This window comes from Sinocyclocheilus grahami, unplaced genomic scaffold (assembly GCF_001515645.1).
Source record: "Sinocyclocheilus grahami isolate Dianchi unplaced genomic scaffold, SAMN03320097.WGS_v1.1 scaffold547.1, whole genome shotgun sequence".
NCBI lineage: Eukaryota > Metazoa > Chordata > Actinopteri > Cypriniformes > Cyprinidae > Sinocyclocheilus > Sinocyclocheilus grahami.
This window is the reverse complement of record NW_015505726.1, coordinates 1,289,573-1,310,619: the sequence shown is the minus strand read 5'-3', so window position 1 is coordinate 1,310,619 and position 21,047 is coordinate 1,289,573. Positions and strand designations below refer to the sequence as shown.

At 34.5% G+C, this 21,047-nt stretch overlaps 1 long non-coding RNA gene across 1 annotated transcript in view; it reads right to left on the bottom strand.

The window, feature by feature from the left end:
* LOC107555861 (uncharacterized) overlaps nucleotides 1-20,769 on the bottom strand; it is a 153,180-nt gene extending 132,411 nt beyond the window's left edge. Inside the window, exon 1 of the long non-coding RNA XR_001605213.1 lies at nucleotides 20,730-20,769. This is a non-coding gene — a long non-coding RNA (uncharacterized lncRNA). The remainder of the gene's footprint in view (nucleotides 1-20,729) is intronic.
* Between the last annotated feature and the right edge of the window lie 278 nt (nucleotides 20,770-21,047).

Sequence of the window (21,047 nt, the reverse complement as noted above, 5' to 3'; positions counted from 1 at the left end):
ACACAAAGCTAAATTCAGATCTTGCTTCAAATTTCAAAATTATACAATCTAATTTAAATCAAAAATTGCTCATGCCGCAAATAGGCAGTATCTTTGTTTGGATCATGATTAATATGCAGTGGATGCCTCTAATAATAAATGGAAAAAGCAAAGGCAAAGCCTTAGTTTTTTTTATATGAAGAGATTTCTTTAATTTGTATCATTTATTTGATTTGGGATTTGTTTTAGAATTTCAATTTAGTTTTGTTATTTGACATGCTTCAATTTCACAAAGAAGTGTGCAGCATTTTGACTGAAAACATTATAAAAGTACAACTTTTCATTTATAATTTGTCTCTTAAAAAAAATTGAGAGATAAAATGTATTCTGAAACCAATATCGTGAATCATATCTTTCATACAGCTCTTCTGCTGTTGTTTCATTAAGATATTTTATGTAGTATAGTTACACAAAGCTAAATTCAAATCTTGCTTCAAATTTCAAAATTATACAATCTAATTTAAATCAAAAATTGCTCATGCTGCAAATAGGCAGTATCTTTGTTTGGATCATGATTAATATGCAGTGGATGCCTCTAATAATAAATGGAATAAGCAAAGGCAAAGCCTTAGTTTTTTTATATGAAGAGATTTCTTTAATTTGTATCATTTATTTGATTTGGGATTTGTTTTAGAATTTCAATTTAGTTTTGTTATTTGACATGCTTCAATTTCACAAAGAAGTGTGCAGCATTTTGACTGAAAACATTATAAAAGTACAACTTTTCATTTATAATTTGTCTCTTAAAAAAAATTGAGAGATAAAATGTATTCTGAAACCAATATCGTGAATCATATCACATCGTGAGTTGAGTGTATCGTTACATCCATAATCACAACATTATAAATGTACAGTATGTAATGTGGACATTAATTTTAAGAGTTGCTAAAGATTACATTTAACAACATTATTAGAATACTTGTGTTGTTAAAGACTAACTTTGATTCTTTGATTAATCTAACTGTAAAAATATGCTAAAAATGAGCAGGCACAATTAGATATACAATATCAACCAAACCTAAAAAAATTGTAACAATGGATATTAACCAATACGTTTTAAATAAAGTGCATCCCTACTTCTGAAAATTTGAATTATAGCAACAAAAAAAATAAAATTTTTGTGCTTGATTCATATAAGCATTCTTCTGAGAAAAAAAATGAACACCTTTTATGTTCTGTTCTAGGGAAGAACGTTATACAGGTTTGGATTGTGGAATCACAGTAAATTATGACAATTTAATTTTTGGCTGAATTATGACTTTAAGAGAGCTCAAAGTTTAGTGAAACCGCACACAAACATGCTCATTAATGATTAAAAACAAGCTCACACCAACACATAAATGACTGCTGCTTATGTGTACCGCACGACATCTAAATTATCACTCATACACACACTCATCCAGTGAGAAAACATTTAATTACCACATATGAGTACACACACACAACGAGCTAGACTGAACATGAGAGAGAGATCTGACATGTTAATTACAACAGAACCCACAGATGGCACAGAAACATGCCTCAACGCCTCTCTCAAAACCTCACATGTAACACACATACAAATGATCGCTCTGTGTTTCACTTAGAAACACACACTCTACTGAACTCGCCCAATGGGAAGTGGCCCAAAGTTTTAGTGCCGGTTCTGACTGTTGGATACTGATTCCAGCATGTGTGACTAACATCCCATAGAGACTGGACCATAATCCGGTTTTCCCTGGACTGTCTCCAGTCTTTATAACGCACACACACACACACAATCACAAATATCAAAACGCACACTGTCATTATCCTGCTATGTTCCTCCTCATGTCAGGATAATTAGTAGGATTGGATGAAGGATTTCATGCTGCTTTTCATATTTCACTTTTCTTTCTTTTTTTTTTTTTTTTAAAGCATGAGCTATGATGTTAATGTGTCTCCCAGAAGTGCAGAATAAAGCGTGTCAAGGAGTAAAAAAAACAGTGCTTTTGGTAAACATATGCATTGCTTTGCTTATCCTTCTGAAGAACCGTAACGTTAGGAAAGTGTGGCTGAAGTTTATTTTTAACAAGGTCCCTGGTCATTTCGGTTTGATCTTAGTTTATGCGGCACAGATTGTTTTGTGATTCAGTCACAACGTGATTCAGGCTTTGCGCAGAAGCTTTTATTGATGGGTCAGTGCAGACTCTGTTGGTCATGTACATTAGTCAATGTATTTATGGCAAGGGGATTAAACAAGCAGTTATGATGGATTCTGCAGAGCCAAAAATAAAGTAAAATAAAGTCAAGTCAAGTCAAATCAACCAATTTTGACCTCTGAGGAAAACATTCAATGAACACTAAAATAAAAATCATGGTTTCTACAAAAATATTAGGCAGCACAACTGCTTTTAACATTGATAATAAGAAATGTTTCTTGAGCAGTTCAGCATATTAGAATGATTTCTGAAGGGCCATGTGACACTGAAGACTGAAGCGATTATGCTGAAAATTCAGCTTTGCCTTCACAGGAATAAATCACATTTTAGAAATCTATTAACTACAAAAACTGCTATTTTAAATTGTAATAATATTTCACAAAATTCATGTTTTTAGTGTTTTTTGATCAAATAAATGCAGTCTTGGTGAGCTTAAGAGACTTCAAGAACATGACAACATCATAACTAAAAAAGCTTTGACTAATATTATAAGAAATAAAGTTATACATTTCATACATAGCTTATTTGTAGGAATACCATTTAACTGAAGGTATGCAATACGAGTTAAACTACAAAATGCTCAAATTAACAGGAATTAACATGAAAAACATGGTTATACAGTACATATTAAACTGTCATATTACTCTACATATTTACACTGTATTATTTGTGATGCTTGGATTAGAATACAGTGGCAGGTAACTAGAATGATAACAGATCTATAACAGTGAAAAAAAGTGTGATTATGTGTCACGATAAGACTGATTAACCAGACAGGTGAACTGGTTGGACAAGTTAACACACAGTACGCTTAGCTGGGCAAATCTACCACAATGCAGTCTTGGTGAGCTTAAGAGACTTCAAGAACATGACAACATCATAGTGACCGCAAACTTTTGAACAATGGCAGTTAAAACTAAAAAAGCTTTATTATAATATTATAATATATATTTCTTATACTAATATTATAAGAAATAAAGTTATACATTTCATACATAGCTTATTTGTAGGAATACCATTTAACTGAAGGTATGCAATACGAGTTAAACTACAAAATGCTCAAATGAACAGGAATTAACATGAAAAACATGGTTATACAGTACATATTAAACTGTCATATTACTCTACATATTTACACTGTATTATTTGTGATGCTTGGATTAGAATACAGTGGCAGGTAACTAGAATGATAACAGATCTATAACAGTGAAAAAAAGTGTGATTATGTGTCACGATAAGACTGATTAACCAGACAGGTGAACTGGTTGGACAAGTTAACACACAGTACGCTTAGCTGGGCAAATCTACCACAAACAACAAAAGAAACTCACAATGTATCCATACAGTCCAGAGCTAGTGCAAGCAAGCTCATTCAAACTTTATTTGAAATTCATTCCTCAAAGGGAAATAAATCACTTGCTGAATTGTAGCTATACTGTGTGAAAACATGACTGCACACTAGATATAAAGCTTACTCTGTGTTTTCAAAGCATGCCCCTGAGCAAGTCTGCCGATGCAAACATGAAAGTGCACAAGTACAAAGAGGTTCGTGTCAGTTTCTTTGCACATATTAGTGATACAAGTGAGAAATTATTTCTTCTGTTTATCTAGGTTACTGTGTAACAGGCTACACAGAACCCCCTTAAGCTCACTCAAACTTTCCTGTCCTCGAGAGGTCAGCAGAAGTTGTCAATAATTGTCGATAATGCATGCTTAGAATTTTGTTAAGACAGGGTTCAGGCCATTCCAAGCATACACTTTAAAATATAAGGCATTCGCCGAGGTCATCCGATGTGCAATGGATCATCCACAGTGAAGCCTCAGGAGGAAGCAGACATAGAGAAAGAGGTGCGGTGTTACTTGCACAATAACACATGTGTATTTATTTCCTCAACACATTAAACAAGCATCAAAGAGCAGCATATTTCCCCCATGACTCCCCCTGAACCGCCATACCTCCATAATATTCATACAGCCACATTCCTGTATGTGTTTGTGTGCGGGCACAGGCATCTTACATCAAGGCTAAGTAACCGTTTTGCGTGTTTTTGAGATGAGGATCTGTTTGTAACAGCCTTTTAATAGTAATCGGCGCTTAAAAGGAAACAGCCGCATATATGCACACATGCAGCTGCACGCAAACACACTTGCCCACGAGGTAAATCAAAAAGGTAGGCTATGTAAATTTGTGCTTGTGAAAACACTTTTTAACAGACAACTGTAAGCCAGGGAACTTTTTCTGTGGATTGAAGTTGCCGCATGAGTTTAAAATGGACGCTGGTCTCCTGGCATCGGTGAAGTAGAGGAGTCATTTTGCTGGCGATTAAAAAGTTTGTTTCATGTGCAAACTTTGAGTGCCAAATAAAAAGCACAGTTCACACAAAAACTGTCATCATTTACTCACCCTCATGTAGGCCTGTCACGATAACAACTTTTTGTTGTGTGATACATTGCCCCCAAATTTTTTGCGATAAGTGATATTATTGTCATTTTAAAGACTATTTTATGCCACTGAATATATAATCCTACAAACTTCCAAATGACAACAAACTTTTAATATTTATGAATATTTAGATAATGGAAATTAAATATCAAAATATTAGATGCCTTAAAAAACTTGAATAAATAGTAAATAAACCTTTTCTAACAAAAAGTGCAAAGTAACAAGTAGAAAAAGCTGCAAAAGACACGTGCAAGTGGATTGTAAAAAACATGGTGACATTAATTTTTTATGTAAATATAATGGGCTATATATTGCATCACCAAAAATTATTGAGGTCATGTACATATATTGCACGATAAGTCGATATATTGATTATTGCGACAGGCCTACCCTCATGCCGTCCCAAACCTGACATTCTTTCTTCTATGTAACACAAAGGAAAATAAATTGATGAATGTTAACCGTTTTTGTTATTACAGTGGAAGTGAATGGGGTCCAAGTCAACATTAGACCTTATTGACTTCCATTGTATGGACAAAACTCATACAGGTTTGGAACACCATGAGGGTGAGTCAAGGTCAAATGTCTTCTATGGGAGACAATAAACAGTACCTTGACCTTGAGTGAATCCTTACAGAATATTCTATGCCAGTGTTATTTTTAACTAAAACTATAAAACTATAAGGTACAGTATTAAAATAAAAAAAAAAATTAAAAAATGTGTAAAAAATAAAAATAAAAAACTACTACTGAACAACTGAAAATTGAAAAAAGGAAAATACAATGAACACAATTATTAAAAAACACACATACAAAGAACAAAATTATTAAACCTTAAACTTAATTTAAAATCAAAGAAAATGCAATTCGATATATGAATACATGAGGGTGAGTCAAGGTCAAATGTCTTCTATGGGAAACAATAAACAGTACCTTGACCTTGAGTGAATCCTTACAGAATATTCTATGCCAGTGTTATTTTTAACTAAAACTATAAAACTATAAGGTACAGTTTTAAATTATTATTTTTTTTTAAAATGTGTAAAAAATAAAAATAAAAACTACTACTGAACAACTGAAAATTGAAAAAAGGAAAATACAATGAACACAATTATTAAAAAACACACATACAAAGAACAAAATTATTAAACCTTAAACTTAATTTAAAATCAAAGAAAATGCAATTCGATATATGAATAAATACTATAATAGTATATAATGAATACCAAAATGAATTCACAATTATGAATCCATTTGATTGCAAATAAATAAATAATATATCAAATTGTTAGACATTTCATATTTAACACCCCTCCGGGTCTAAACTACCATTGGAAGATAATTACTAGAAAAATAAAGCTATTGATCCTAACAGCAGCAGAAAAGATCAGATAAAAGGCTGAAATGAGAGGCCTGTTTGTTCTGTTCTCTCCAGCTGCTGCCAGCGGGTCACGCATGGTGGGCGGACTATTGATAACCAAACCATCTCGACTGATAGGAACAGAAAGTCAGAAAAACATATGAAACACCCCCCACCTGTCTCTCTTTCTTTATGTTTGATTTCACATGAAAAGAAGTCAAAAGATGAACAAATGAAAGCAAAAGGAACTCTCCATAATAAGGCTCAACACAAGGCCTGAAAAAAAGACTTGTTCACGGTCAGTGAAATGAGCTACTTAACTAAACGTTAACTGAGGTCAAACTTAATATTAAATGAGCACTTTTTATATGAGGTTTGCAATTTTGGCCATATGAAACTGGAACAGGTCTAAATACAGTTACATTTGTATTAATAATTTTGTTATTTCTAGCGATACAACATTTATCATATCAACATTTATCATTGGATATTTACATGTCGTTCTGATGCCCGTGAAGGGCATACCTGTGCCCCTCTTGATAAAGCAAAGAAACGTCTTATCTAGTATCAAGATTAATTACATCATGTTTAACAGAAGATTACCGAGTGCGAGAATTTGAGATTGAATGCGGGACTTTCCGCGTGGCGGTGTAATGAATGTGTTCACGTCAGCACACGCTCTGATGAGAAGATAAAGACAGAACTAAAGGGAAATGAAATGGTTGTCCTTAACTTCAACTAATTGTAAATGATTGAAGCGATAAAGATCTGTTCAACCTCCAGGATATTCAGAAAAAAATGGACTCTCTTTCTATCAGAAAACTCAGTGGCGTCTTTGTACAAGCGCGCACAGACCTGAGGTTGACACCTGTCGTCACATACGTCTGAACTGCTGTGGTTGTTATATGAACTCTTAGTGTTTGTTTGTAATTACTTTCACTCAAATACACCTCATGAGTCATTATGAATTCCCCATAAGCTGACTAATTCAAGTCTCGGTTCACAGGGACAGTAAACAACACCCTGACAAGTAATAACACCCTGACAAAGAGCGAAAAATCTATCAACCAGTCCACCAGATAAATCCATCAATCACAGCAGACCAATAAAAAATAGCCAAAGCAGACTAATAAAAATACAACAGACATTATTCCACAATAGCATACACATAAATACATTTTAAAAATCACTGTACATAATGAAAATATTACTCAATATATTTCACTCTTAAACCAGAAAAGCATCAAAGCGAATATTATAAATATTGTTTTCAATCTTGACTTGTAAGCTTTATTCAAAAACTGTATTTAACTATTTTATATGATTTTTCTAATCACTGAAACCATTTTGACCAAAAATACATTGTCGATCCATTTAATTTAATTTAAAAATCAAAATGCTGAAAACAAATAAATAGTTAAATTAACTGCTATGTAATACACAATTATATAATACACAGAATAAAATCAGTGTTATTCATAATATCTCTTAATCTCAATTTTTGGTAAATGTTTGAAAGATCTTCACAACAACAAAACAGCTCACCAGGTAAAGCCGAGGTGTATAACTTCTTATATTTTTTTTTTTTTTTTTGAGTGAAATCACCTTTAGCATCCAGTGTGCAAATTTAGGAAACTTATTAGTTCATTCTAAAATTGACAGATGAATTAAAAAGATGACAGTTAAAGCATAAATTCTAAATCCTTAAAGTATTTTGTTTGTGCTGACAATGCATTTACAGTTATTGTTACATAAACTTTTATACAATTTCAAAACCATCACAAAAATTGCTCAAAATGAATACATTTCTCACATTTAATTAAATCATGTGAAATGTAGAAATGCGTCAACTGTCAATTAAATTGATCATTTCAATTAAATATAGAGAAATATGGCAGATAGGGTACATGTTTTATAATAACTCGATTATCATTTGATCGCATGTTTGCAAATGCACTTCCTATTAAATCTTAATTTAAGGCTTCAATGCTAGGGCTGCTTGTAACTGCTCATTTTATGTGGCACTGTTAATAATGTCAGCTTTCACAACATTCCTAATTACAGTAATGCAGTGACTAGCACACAAATGAATATCCTTTTCCTTTCTTACTACTTTTAAGAGGCACTTTAATGTGCGAAACACATTTGATGATTTTAAAGAAAAGCCAATGGACAAAAAGCAAAACACATTTTGCTGAAGAGTATCTGTATGTACAGAAGTAATAAAGAAGCACATATGCTCAAATCCAATGGATAATACATCTTAACAATAAAACTTCATATTCTAATGCCTTTAAAGAAAGTGTTATGGTTTTCTTTAGAAAACCATCTATATACTGACACTTTAAGGAACTCTGGAGAGATTCACTTTTTAACAGACAGCAGCACAGCAGACAGATACAGCAGCTCTTTCCCCAACATCATTATCACCCCATTCTGTCAGACACACATGCTGCACACCCTCTGTTGGCCCAGGGGGCATTAACAGGGCTTTGTTCGGGTGCTATGTGGGGTTAATTACTGTATGAGGCCTATGTCAGAATGCTCATTATAAAACTTTTTGGCACTAAATTCTGATACGTAAAGCTGTTGTAAAATGCAGATAAATGCACACCTGTCACTGCATGTTCTAAATGAATGTCAAGTTGCTACAAGGATAGTCAACCACAAACAGCCTAAAGCTGGTGGAATAAACTAATATAATCAAATCATATATATATTTTTTTTATTTCTCTGAGGCGCACCTTAAATGTTACTCAAGTTTACAGTAAAACTATTTATTATTATTCAGAATGTAGCTTTTTATACACATTGCCTGATTCTAACTATTAAACATACCATTGTTTTCCTGCTGTGTCTTTAAAAAAATAGTTCAGCCCAAAACAAAAACCTCACTCTCATATCATTCCAAACCCAAAAAAAGAAAATTCAGTCATCATTTACTTACCCTCACTGGGGTACAAAACTGTATGACTTTGCAGAAAAAAAGAAAATATTTTTTGGTCCATACATTGGAAGTCAGTGGTCTCCAATGTTGGTTGGTTCCCAGCGTCCTTCAAAATACTTTAGTGTTCCTCAGAAGAAAGCAAGTCATTCAGTTTTGGAACGCTATGAGGGTGAGTATAACAATAATAATATTTTTATCTTGGGGTGGATTTCCCTTTAAGACTTGTATACATAATCACCATAATTACAAGCAAAAAGAAATACAGTGCTTTGCTACTGTACACTCACATTTAGAGGTTTTCAATCAAGTCCAGTATAGTTTTTAACTGCCTGACCCTTCAGTAACAGCCTCTTTGCAAAACCTGCATCACACTGGGACAGATTTACAAAACAAACAAAGCAGAAATTTAACAAACAAGATTTAAAAAAAAAATACAAAAACAAAACGCAGAAATTTAACAAACAAGATTTAAAAAAAATACAATTACCATAATACTATATTTTTTACTAGAACTTTAGTAAAATGAACTTCAGACACAAAATACTACTCACAGCAAAAAAAAAGCTGTGACTAAAGAAATAAATAATTTTTCAAATCTATTAACATTACTTATTGGTCACTCTTTTCCATGCAATTATAATGTACACTGTAGGGCTGCACAATTAATCGAATTCCCAATCGCGATTACAATTATGGATGCCACAATTACGCAATCGTTCAAAGTGGCAATTAATCGCTAAGTCAATTTATGTTATTCTGCATGCTTAAGATATGTTTTTTTTCTTTCTACATGTTATCTTAAGGGTTTTTCCATTGTTTTAGTTTTAGTTTAACATTATAATACCATTCATATTTTTACTTTTTTTATAATTTAAAGAAGAAACCAATCCGATGTATATTTGAGGCTTAATATAGAAAAGCACTAAAGGTTTTTCAGTTAGTGTTTTCAGCTTGTTTATTTTCATATAAAATATGGCATGCAGTTGCATCAAACAATGGTATAAACATCATTCAGTGTAAATTGTGATAATCGTAATTAATAAATCGCAATTACAATTTCAAGGGAATAATCGACAATTATGATTTTTATCATAATCGTGCAGCCCTAGTACACTGTAAGCAAAGCCTAATAGAAACTAACAGCAAGACATGTTCATTTGTGTGTGTTTTTTTTTTTTTGGTATTATAAATGCGTTAAATTTTTTACACACAAGAGACCTCAAGAGAAATTATTATTTTATACAGTACCTGCTCGGAAATGTGTTTATCTTGATAAATTAGCCTTCACTGTAGAAAAGGTTCAGATTCTTGAGAGGAAATGACATAGGGAGGCAATTCAGTTATTTATATTGTTATTTCAGGTCTGTTTCTGTCACTCTTTTCCTTTCTCTATTTATCATGTCTTTCCACTTCTTCCAACCAACAGACGCCTGTAATCCCTCAGTCCAAACCGACAGCACGGCAATGCAAGTGTGAAGCAAAAGAGAACAAAAAGAAAGAAAGCGAGTGAGAAGGTAGGTGTGTGTCTGTCAACACAGTCCTCGCAGGTTCATATTTTAAGCGTGAACATTAAAGATGAATGCACACGTCAGTTCAACCCTGGTGCCCTCATGTAAACAATGAGGCCCTGTCTTTCAGCTCTCTCCTTCACTTCATCCCTTCCCTCCCTCTCCATGACTGAAACTTAGAGAATTCCCCCCCTAAAGCCAGAGAGGGAGGGACGAGACATTAAAAATACACTTCCTTCTTTCATTATGGGACCGCATCTTTTAGACTTCAAAGAGCCTTTAGAATCAATAGTGAAGTGTCTGTGTTTGAGGTCTGTCTCCATGTTTCTTTGAAGAACATCAGGTCTAAAGGCCTATAGCCAAAAACCATCACAGATTTATGACTTTTAATTATCACAGATGAATGCTGCTGGAGTCCCGCTCTCTTTCTCACTCTCTTGTTCTTGGCACAGGCTGTATTGTCAAGTTGCCCCCGTGAGAGGAAAGATGCCAAAAAATGAGTGGAAAAACCACTGAAAATACTCAGGAAGAGAGTGGGTGTATGAAAAGAAAACTAGAAAGAGACTGTAATAGGAAATTGATTAAGTGTCAGGTTATTGAAATTAGGGATGTGCAAAATTTCATATTTTAAAATTCGACTAGTCGCCGGTTGTCTGAACAAGGGGTTTTCAAACTGGGGCCCCACAGGCCTCCAAAGAGAGAAAAAGAAAATTTACAAAATGTATTTTTAGGGCTTTCCAAGTTCGTGTGTTAACATGTTAATTATATATTTAATGCAATAATTTCACATTTATAAGAAGACTTGTTGGAGAAAGTCTTGTCATGCACACTGGGATTTGTAAAACTGCTTTAGAACAATATTAATTGCCAAAAGCACTACTATATGCACATGAACAGAACTGAAACGCTTCTCTGCAAGTTTAGGCCGATATATCTAACATTAATAAAGGGTGGAGAAAATTGTCACAGTCAGTAAATAATTTAAATACTTATTTTGTCCCTGTCATATAGCTGGGATCTCTATCATCACAACGTTTGAAAACCGCTGGTCTAGATAGAAATGGTTAACTTTACAAAGCATTAACTTTTAACACTCATCCTCAAAATAAAAAAGGAGGTAAACGAGACAGCCAACGATGTTTAAAATAGAGGCGGTGTCACGGTGTGTTGACTATATAAAATATTTAAATCATATAATCTTATGACAACAATTAGAGTGTCAACATGCCCTATCTAAATGCAGAATGTAAACAAACATTATAAATGTATCATTATTATAGCCTGCACTTGTTGGTCATAATGAATCTTCATCGCTGGAAAAACGAAAAGATGAACTTGCAGGTTGGCTTTCAAGTAGATTGTATAGAAGTTCAATATGCTTTTTTATCCTTCTTGAAGTTCCCTCACGTTTGCCGACTGAGAAACCGCTTCAGAAAGATTGAGTGAACCGAGTTGAAACACCCTGAATCGCGAAATGATTCAAACCGGTTGCCGAGCCGTTTGATCGATTCACTAAAGATTTTTCCAAAGAATGATTCATTCCCTGCGTCCCATGTGCATACTATCCACCCTATCTGCCCTTAATAGTATTGAAAATTACTAATATCACATAGAATTTAGGATGGATAGTATGCACATTGGGACGCAGGCATTATAATTAGTGCTGTCAAGTTCGATCCTTTTCCGCGAAATGGTTCATTTTTGCACAGTTAATTTTAATGCACTGCTTCGAAAAACTGATTCACCAGTTATGCCATCACGTGATGACGTCCATATTAATACTGTCATTCAGGCGGGCAAAATACACGCTCAAATATTGAAATAAAGCAATGCTTAAGGTGTTGTATGTACGTTTTTGACTCTACTAAAGCATAATAATACCATAATATGTTTGCAGATATTTAAGAATGCTAAGCTAACATGTTTATCTGAAAAACAATGCAACAGTCAGTTATTCGCCTTTGAAAATGTGCGTTTCGGGCCGGAATATCGCCCTGAGTCGCAATGTTCATACTAAATCCATCCTAAATGTGAGATTAGAATAAGTGTGTCCCAAAGCTAATATGTTGAACAGAGTATGCCAAGTCATGTCGATTTTTGAAGTATGGATCCATGCACACTCTAATGGCTAATATTGCCCACAATCCATTGCGCTTTGGTGAAGGATTCTGTCCAGAACTACAAGCACGAATAAAACGCGTTAAAAACTACAAACATGGCGGATGTGCGCGACCTGCGGTTAGGTAAAAAGGCTTAGAAAAAGGGGTTTGAGTTACTAATATTCAGCATTTAACCTGGTACAAAAATATTTATTTAATGTTATCTGTGTTATATTTCATCTGCAACAGCAATGTAAACTTTTATAAACAGCCGTTTGGTCGTTAACTTTTAAAATATGAGCAGAGTTCTCGGCATGAAAGACCCGCGATTGGCAGATCAATGTGCTACTTCTTTTCTCTCCAATACAGTAGGAAGTTAAATGAAATGCAATGTGGAGGATGTTAACCGTGACAAGATAATTTACAGGCCAGTTTACAGTGACAGGGTGCATGTATCAATGCGACAGAGCTTCCGTTAAAGATGCCGTTGTGTGACGTGATAGTATGTCCCAAAGCTTGCCTACTCTTCTACTACCCCCTCAAAAGTGTGTACTTTTTCTTCACCAAAAGAGTACATACTTTAAGGGCATAGTATATGTAGGCACATTGAGATGCAGCATCGGTCTCTGTTTTGGTTTGTGAAACCCGCCCACTGCCAGTTTACCCAATTGTATTTTGGCATATTTTCCTGTTGGTATCGTCAATCTGGCAACCTGCGTGTGCGGCAAGTCTGAGGAGGAGGGGCCTGGTGAAAAAAAACCTCTACAATATGTTGAATTTGGACTGCAATACCTAGTTCAACCACTCAGAGTCAATCCTAGATACAGCACCTTTAAAGGGTTAGTTCACCCAAAGATGAAAATTAGCCCATAAATTACTCACCCTCAAGTCATCCTAGGTGTATATGACTTTCTTCTTTCAGACGAATCCAATCGGAGTTATATAAAAAATTGTCTTTGATCTTTCAAGCTGTTTAATGCCACTCAGCAGGTGTTGCATGCATCAGTCCAAAAGAAGTTAAATAAAAAGCGCCCATCCATTAAAAAAAAAGTGTCTCACACGGCTCCAGGGGGTAAACCAAGGCCTCCTGTAGCGAATCGATGCATTTTTGTAAGAAAAATATCCATATTCAAAACGTAATAATCACTTTAATGTAGCTTGCGCCAACAGTTGTACATGGAAGCAGCTCCGGGCGGATGACGGCCTTGCGCATGCGCCGCTCAGAAGTGACGAACGCGGAAGCGCAGGAGAGAGATCAAAACAAAACACCGGTCACTTATTAGAAGTACAAAACGAGGATTTGTAAAGAAGAATGTCAGAGGATTTCGATATAAGCCAAGAGGAGACTGGTTTTCCTTTGCTAAAGTAAGGAAACTTTGCTTCCTTTGCTCCTGTTAACAAACGTTAATTTTCACAAGACTCACCGGCGCATGCGCAAGGCTGAACTCATATGTCATTTTTGGGTGAACTAACCCTTTATGCGCATATTGCTGATTTATGTTTTATTCAACTAAATAATAATAATAATAATAATAATAATAATATGTATAAAACATAGAAAGCTTTGCTAAAGTAAGGAAACTTTGCTTCCTTTGCTCCTGTTAACAAACGTTAATTTTCACGAGACTCACCGGCGCATGCGCAAGGCTGAACTCATATGTCATTTTTGGGTGAACTAACCCTTTATGCGCATATTGCTGATTTATGTTTTATTCAACTAAATAATAATAATAATAATAATAATAATATGTATAAAACATAGAAAGTGTATTGACTAGTCTTAACTCGCCTTTTAACAGAAACCATGATCCAACTCATAAAAACTTAAAATAATCTTCATACAATACAAATACTCTTTAGTAAAATCAATTTACATGTCTTGACGCAGTTTAAAAAAAAAATCTGTGTAATATAGGCTATGCATTTGCAGTACATTTTATTTGTTATTAAAGAAACCTATATTTCACTCATTCAGGTGTTTGGTTCACGCATGCTGGTATCCAGCAGTAAACTCACTGGTTTGCCAATGTCTGAGTCCAAAGCTATTCTCAGTTCAGTGTACTTGTTATTTGTGTTGCAAACTTGAACCTGCTCTTTTCTGGATAACTGCTGTCACACTATATTCCAGACAGCTGACAGAAAATACAGACAGAGCCTATTTAGACACTTCACTTAGCCAGTTGATAATGAATAAACTCTGTTTTATGTGACAATACGTCCATCATGTCATTGAGCTCCGACAGCCGCAGCACTTGACAATTCGACTTTTACTGCATGTAATATTTACAAAGACATGTTTTATTTCTTTTTTTGTTTCTGCCGTTACTCCCCAACAGCTAGCCTATCTGCAGTTCTGTTGGCATATTTATGAGCTACGGTTATGTTGACCATACAAAACATAGATAAGGTTGGGATTTGAACCCAGGTCCCCTCACAAAGAAATCTTTACCACTGGACATGACTCTCATTTGATCACTTTTTCATATAAAACAAAGTCCAATGCCAGCCCTGGGGGCTGTTTCATAAAACTAGTTTATAAGCCAGGCTTATTTCAGTTATTCTGATTTATTGTCTCTTGATTTGGTTTCCGAAAGCAAAATTACCATAGCTCAAGCTCAGTCACTGTGGCAACTGCTGGGAAACTAACCTGATCCAGAGCAGGCTAACTGTCAGACTAACACTGACCAATAGGAACATATTGATACCACTGACTCTCTCACATGCAATTAGTTGACTTCATTATTAGTCCCAAAATAAAAGTATACAGAAAACGCAACTTAAATAATCAAATAAATAAAAATAGGCTACAACCAACTGCATTTAATGTATTGTGCCCAAAATGTAATTAACTTTTTTTAAAGATATATGAAAACATTTTAACATAGTTGCTACTTGCACATTCAGTTGATCAGCAGTTTCTAGCCATGCAGCCTTTCTCTAGGGTCTTATGACAGCTGTACCTTTTATGGTTATTAGTAGAACATTAAAACATTACAATCTAAAATTGCTCTTTAACCCCTTAAATGTCACCATCCCACCTGTGGGACGCTTGGCGCTCTTTTATTCTGTTGTCCTTTTTCTCTATCAAATATTTTAGTAATCATCATAATATATATATATAGATTGAAAGCGTAGAAGCCCAAGATTCATCCTGTGAAAACCATTTTGAAATCGAACATTGAGTTACCATGGAAATGGTACTTTAAAATCTTTTGGCCGTCTCCTCCCCCTTAGCGGGCGGTGTCAAGTGTCATATTACAAAATGCATTACGGTCTTTTACAATCAAAACTTTTTATAATCTTGACATAAAACATATCGTTGGAGAGGTCTGAGTCTCAGGATTCCATATTTGGTGGTTATTTTGTGATAGAAGTAATATTGACAGAAATCTAGACATTTGTGACAGAAAAATGCATAAAAAAATTCAGTGGAGTTTTGATGGCACCCGGTGGCTGTTTGTGGTATAACGCCCTAAATAAAATCTCACGGGAACCTACATTTTTTTCATATCAACTTCAAATTTGGAACATAACTTATTTAGACATAAGACTTTACATTTTTTTACAATTTTAGAGTAACTGATAAGAGGAACACACATTTAACTAATTTGAGCTAGTAGGGCTGTATTAGCCAGCTTACATTTGATTTACAGTTACTGCTATCATAAAAACATACTCTTATATGTAGGATTAAAATTCTACATGTCTCACATTTAATGTCCAACAACAAATATTTTAGCAGAATGTATATTTTATTCAGAATTATTGTGCTATTATTTTAAAATTTAAATAAATCTAAATTTAAGTTAGTTTACTTTAAATAAAACAATGATAAATTAGATTTAAATAAATAAATAAACTTATTTTATTAAACAAACATAAACACTTATATGTAGGATTAAAATTCTACATGTCTCACATTTAATGTCCAACAACAAATATTTTAGCAGGATGTATATTTTATTCAGAATTATTGTGCTATTATTTTATTCTGCTCCATCTGTGTAGCGCATGCGCGCAGCAGCGCTCGCGTAAAAGCCTTGTTCACTCCTGACAGCAAAATGGATATATTTGAATGACTTTCTAACATTTACAGATAAAAAATATACCTGTGACGTGTCAGTTACGCACTGAGGAAAACATGTTTACCATAGTGGATCGATTTGATCCACGATCGACATTAAGGGCTGCTTAAGAATAAGTGTGCACATCAAAGTATCCTGACTCGTTGAACCTGGATCGAATTAGTGAGATTGCGTGAACTTAAATTGTCGTTTATGAAACCGCTTTAGCCCCGATTGATTTGTTAGGTTATTTCAAGTCAGGTTTTGGCCTTTAATCCCCGCTTTTCTTAGCGTCTTTTATGAAACAGCCCCCTAGTCTGCAAGTGTAAAATATAATATTTATATATACTGGCAAATTTGACAGAAAAAAAACTGTGCTTACAGTATGTTGTAGTGCTATTGCTTTAAGGGTATGAATTGAAAATATACAGTTCACTTACTGCTGTCAGCATGCTGAAATCTTCATTGAGAAGTTGCATCCCTAAATTAATTTCCTTTAAAACACTGAAGAAAAGAAACATACACAATAATAGCTTACTAATTGACTATTCAGTTTTTGGAAAATTAGTAAACTACTAATCCTGACCCATCCCAACTTCATTTTGCATTCCAGTTCACAATGCTCCTGAATGAGTACGAGTGTGTGCGTGTCTTTTTATGAGACAATTTTTCTCATCTGCCAGACACATAATCCACACTCTGGATTATGAATTTTAGATTAATTACATAGTCTATACACACATTCTTTGGTGGTGAAAGAGGTATGAGAGCCGTGTCTGTGTGTATGTGTGCCAGTTCATGATTATTCACCGGGAGGAGTCACACACCCTGTCCAAACACGTTCCAGAACACACACATTGCCCCAGGAGTCTTTGTTATCGTATTATTTCATTTGAAGGAGTTTGAAATATTGTTCCTGCCTGTCTGCTGTCCTGCAGAGAAACTGCCAGCAGCTGCTCATTAGCTATGGAGCCGATTTCTCACCCGTCACCCCCCGTGACTCCACCCACATTCTGTTACCATGGCGGTTACCATGTCGACGCCAAAAGTCTCATTTTAGGGTTTCGGTCAACCCCACTGGCATGTAGCAGACATTAACTGTCTCTCTCCTCATCTCTCCACATCTGGATCATATTGTCATCACAAGTGTGTCCACAGTGTCTTGTGCCATGCTGAAAGAAGATGTTGACCTTTGACCTCTGCCTTGGAGTGCTGAAGTACAATGACCTGTGACCCTTAGGGTTATGGATGAATGAGGTGTGGTGAATGCTCAAAACGGGATGACAGGAAAGCTAAACGACAGCTTGTCAGCATGGACTTTTTCACAGCTCTAACAAGAGACTCTATCTCTGTCTGATCTGTCCAAACAAACTCACAAACACTTAGCAAAGAATTCACTGAGAATAAACTGATAGCACTGATCGAGCCGTTTATGCACACACGTTGTCTGCATTTTTTAACCTGAATCACTAAAGTAACGGAAATCAAGTACATTTAAATCAATAAATAAACTCAATCCAATTTAAATAAATAAATAATCATGATAAAATTTAAATAAATCTAAATAAGTTAGTTTAATTAAAAAAAAACAATGATAAATTAGATTTAAATAAATACATAAATCATTATAAAAAAATAAAGATAAAATTAAATTAATTTACAATAAAAATATAATAATTTTTAAAAATGGTTCAACAGCTGCCAAGGCATCAAGATGATTTGACAAAACACATTAAAAAAAATATAAACAAAAACTAAAAATCAGTCTTGGAAAACCTGGACATATAGGGAAGCCTACAGTTATTTTAAAAGTGTAATTTCTAGACATGTAAACATAATGTAAATTAATAAAATCTTAAGAAGCCATGGGCAGTTTTATAATAAATATACATTTAACTATGTCAAAATATTTGTGACCCTGTCTGTGAAATTCAGGCTAAAGTCTCAAAATCTAATTATGAGATAACAAGCATCAAAGTCTGATTTCAAGCATTAATTTCACTATGATTTCAATCTCTGACATGGCCTTAGTCAATATTAAAGATATCAAGGTTATATTTTCACAGAACGGTCTTTACCTTAAAACAGTAAATCACCAAAAAAAAAAAAAAAAACACAGGGGTTTCACAGCCAGGATCACATTTTATTGGGTAAAAATTGTGAGTAAATAATATTTTTCAAAATCAACTTCTGAAATCCTGGAGTTTTATTCATTTAATTATAGCTATTTTCGTTACTTTAAGTACATAAACTAGGAGTACCCATCCATTGCCATTAGTTTAGAAAACAAAACTAGGACTTAGGGCCTTTTGAATGAGCCTCGTCATCACAGCGGTTGAGAAGCAGTCACATATGTTGATTAACCTGAAAAACATTTCAATGGTATATTAAGAAAAGACTGACAAAGACTGAAGTCTTTAGACTTCCTTTTGTGAGCCATGCCATCATAATTATAGTAATGTTGGCTGGATGTGAAAATCTTTGATCTGGCAGAATAACGCCGGCTTTACGACACAAACTCTGTTGGTTGGCCAATTTTCCACGCTCAGACAACTTGGTTTAAGAACCTGCCATATCTAATTCAAAATAGGCAGACGCATCTTCAGTCTTGAGTCTCTCATTTGATTTTGACAACTCTTGCAGAGAATGAGGAACAGAATACAGGACAGGAGAGAAGATAAGAAAGAAACGAAACACTTACCAGATTCCAAAAGGGATAAATGGACGACAGAAAGCCGTGGAAAAGTGAACATTGCTTAGCTAGTGTAGGACCACCGGAAGTACACAATATGAAATCTGCCACTCAAAAAGGCAGAAACCTCCAAACATCAAAGCGTTTCAAAACCACAGGGGGGAAGAGAGGGTCATAAAGCTTTGAGAACTCTCTAATCTCGTGTTTAACCTCCATACACGTGTCAGTCATGTTTACATGCGCCTCCCCACGGCACCTCGATGACGGATATCAGGCCCAGCAGATTCGCAGACATAACAAAACAAAACCCGACGCGTCAGGCGAAATAATTAAACTCAATCAGTCTGTCAACAGCATGAAAATATTCTTGCAGCTCAACTGGAGCATGTTACACCAACATTATGCTTAAAATGTGTTGCTAATCTCAAGTAGCAGCTTTTGAGATTTGCTGTAATGTGCCGTGTTAGAGAATTACTGTCACAAATTGAATATTTGGATCCACTGTCTGTCACAATAGGCTGATAAGTCTGCTCATAAAGAAGTCGTAACGTATTTGTGTAGGTAAGAGTGCACGTGCTTTGTGGAAAAGTAAGTTGAGAACGTTTTTTTCGCATGTGTTTTGTGTGTGTGCTGAAGACAAGCCGCACACACCTTTCCTTCAGGGCAAAAGAGAACTATCATTATCCAATTCATCTTGGAACACTTAAAATATATGAAGCTAGCACTCAGTTCACACAATGAAAACATTGCACAGAATGAGGCGTCATTTGCGTTGACAGTGTTACTTTATGAACTAGCTTAAAACCTGCTGACATGTCAGAATATGGGAGACTCAACCAACAAGTTGCCAAGTGATATTTGTGTATATTAAGCGCTAATATCGCACTGAAATGAAAAATTATTCACTGCTGGCGTTAAATGTTTGTTTTTGGGATCAAACCCATACCGAGATTCCAGATTTCAGAAATATGCTATATCCAAACTCAGGTGCGTATTATTATTTTTTAAATATTTAAATGAATAGCAATATAATTATAGATGGATTATTTACACAGTGTCAAAACAATGAACGGGATGGCTACATAATAAAAAAACAATGCTAAAATTGGCTGTCCAGCTTGTTTACATGGGAGTGTCAAATTAAAGTTATTTTTATATATTTTTATACCATTTATATCTATTTTAGCAGACACCTTTATTTAAAAGCTTATAAATTCTGAACATCATCACCAGATCACCATCTTTATCATGTTTTGACATCAGAATGATCATAATCATAATGTTTCTGTGATTTTTATCAAGCCTAAAATTGAGACCAACAAATAACGGTGGTATTACACCATCCAAAACAGAACTGAAAAATGAATGAATGAATGAATTCAATTGCTAGAACTTACTGAAGCCTGTGCAGATGTTTTCCCTCGAAAATCATGTCACTTCCTGGAAGCTGATGTCATAAGGACTGGCCACTTGTTATTTAAAGGTATATTACCAAATGTTAACAGGAAAGAAGTAAAATTGAGGACAAAGGTAAAAGAGATGAATCACATCCCCCACTCTCCTAAAATATGTCCTAAAACAAGGTAGTGAAGTTAATTTAAAATTCACTCATATGTTAACTTAATTCAAATTAACTGTACGGAAAAATCTAAAGATACTTATTACAAAATAATATAACAATATAATTTATATCTTAAAAATGTGTTTTATTTATT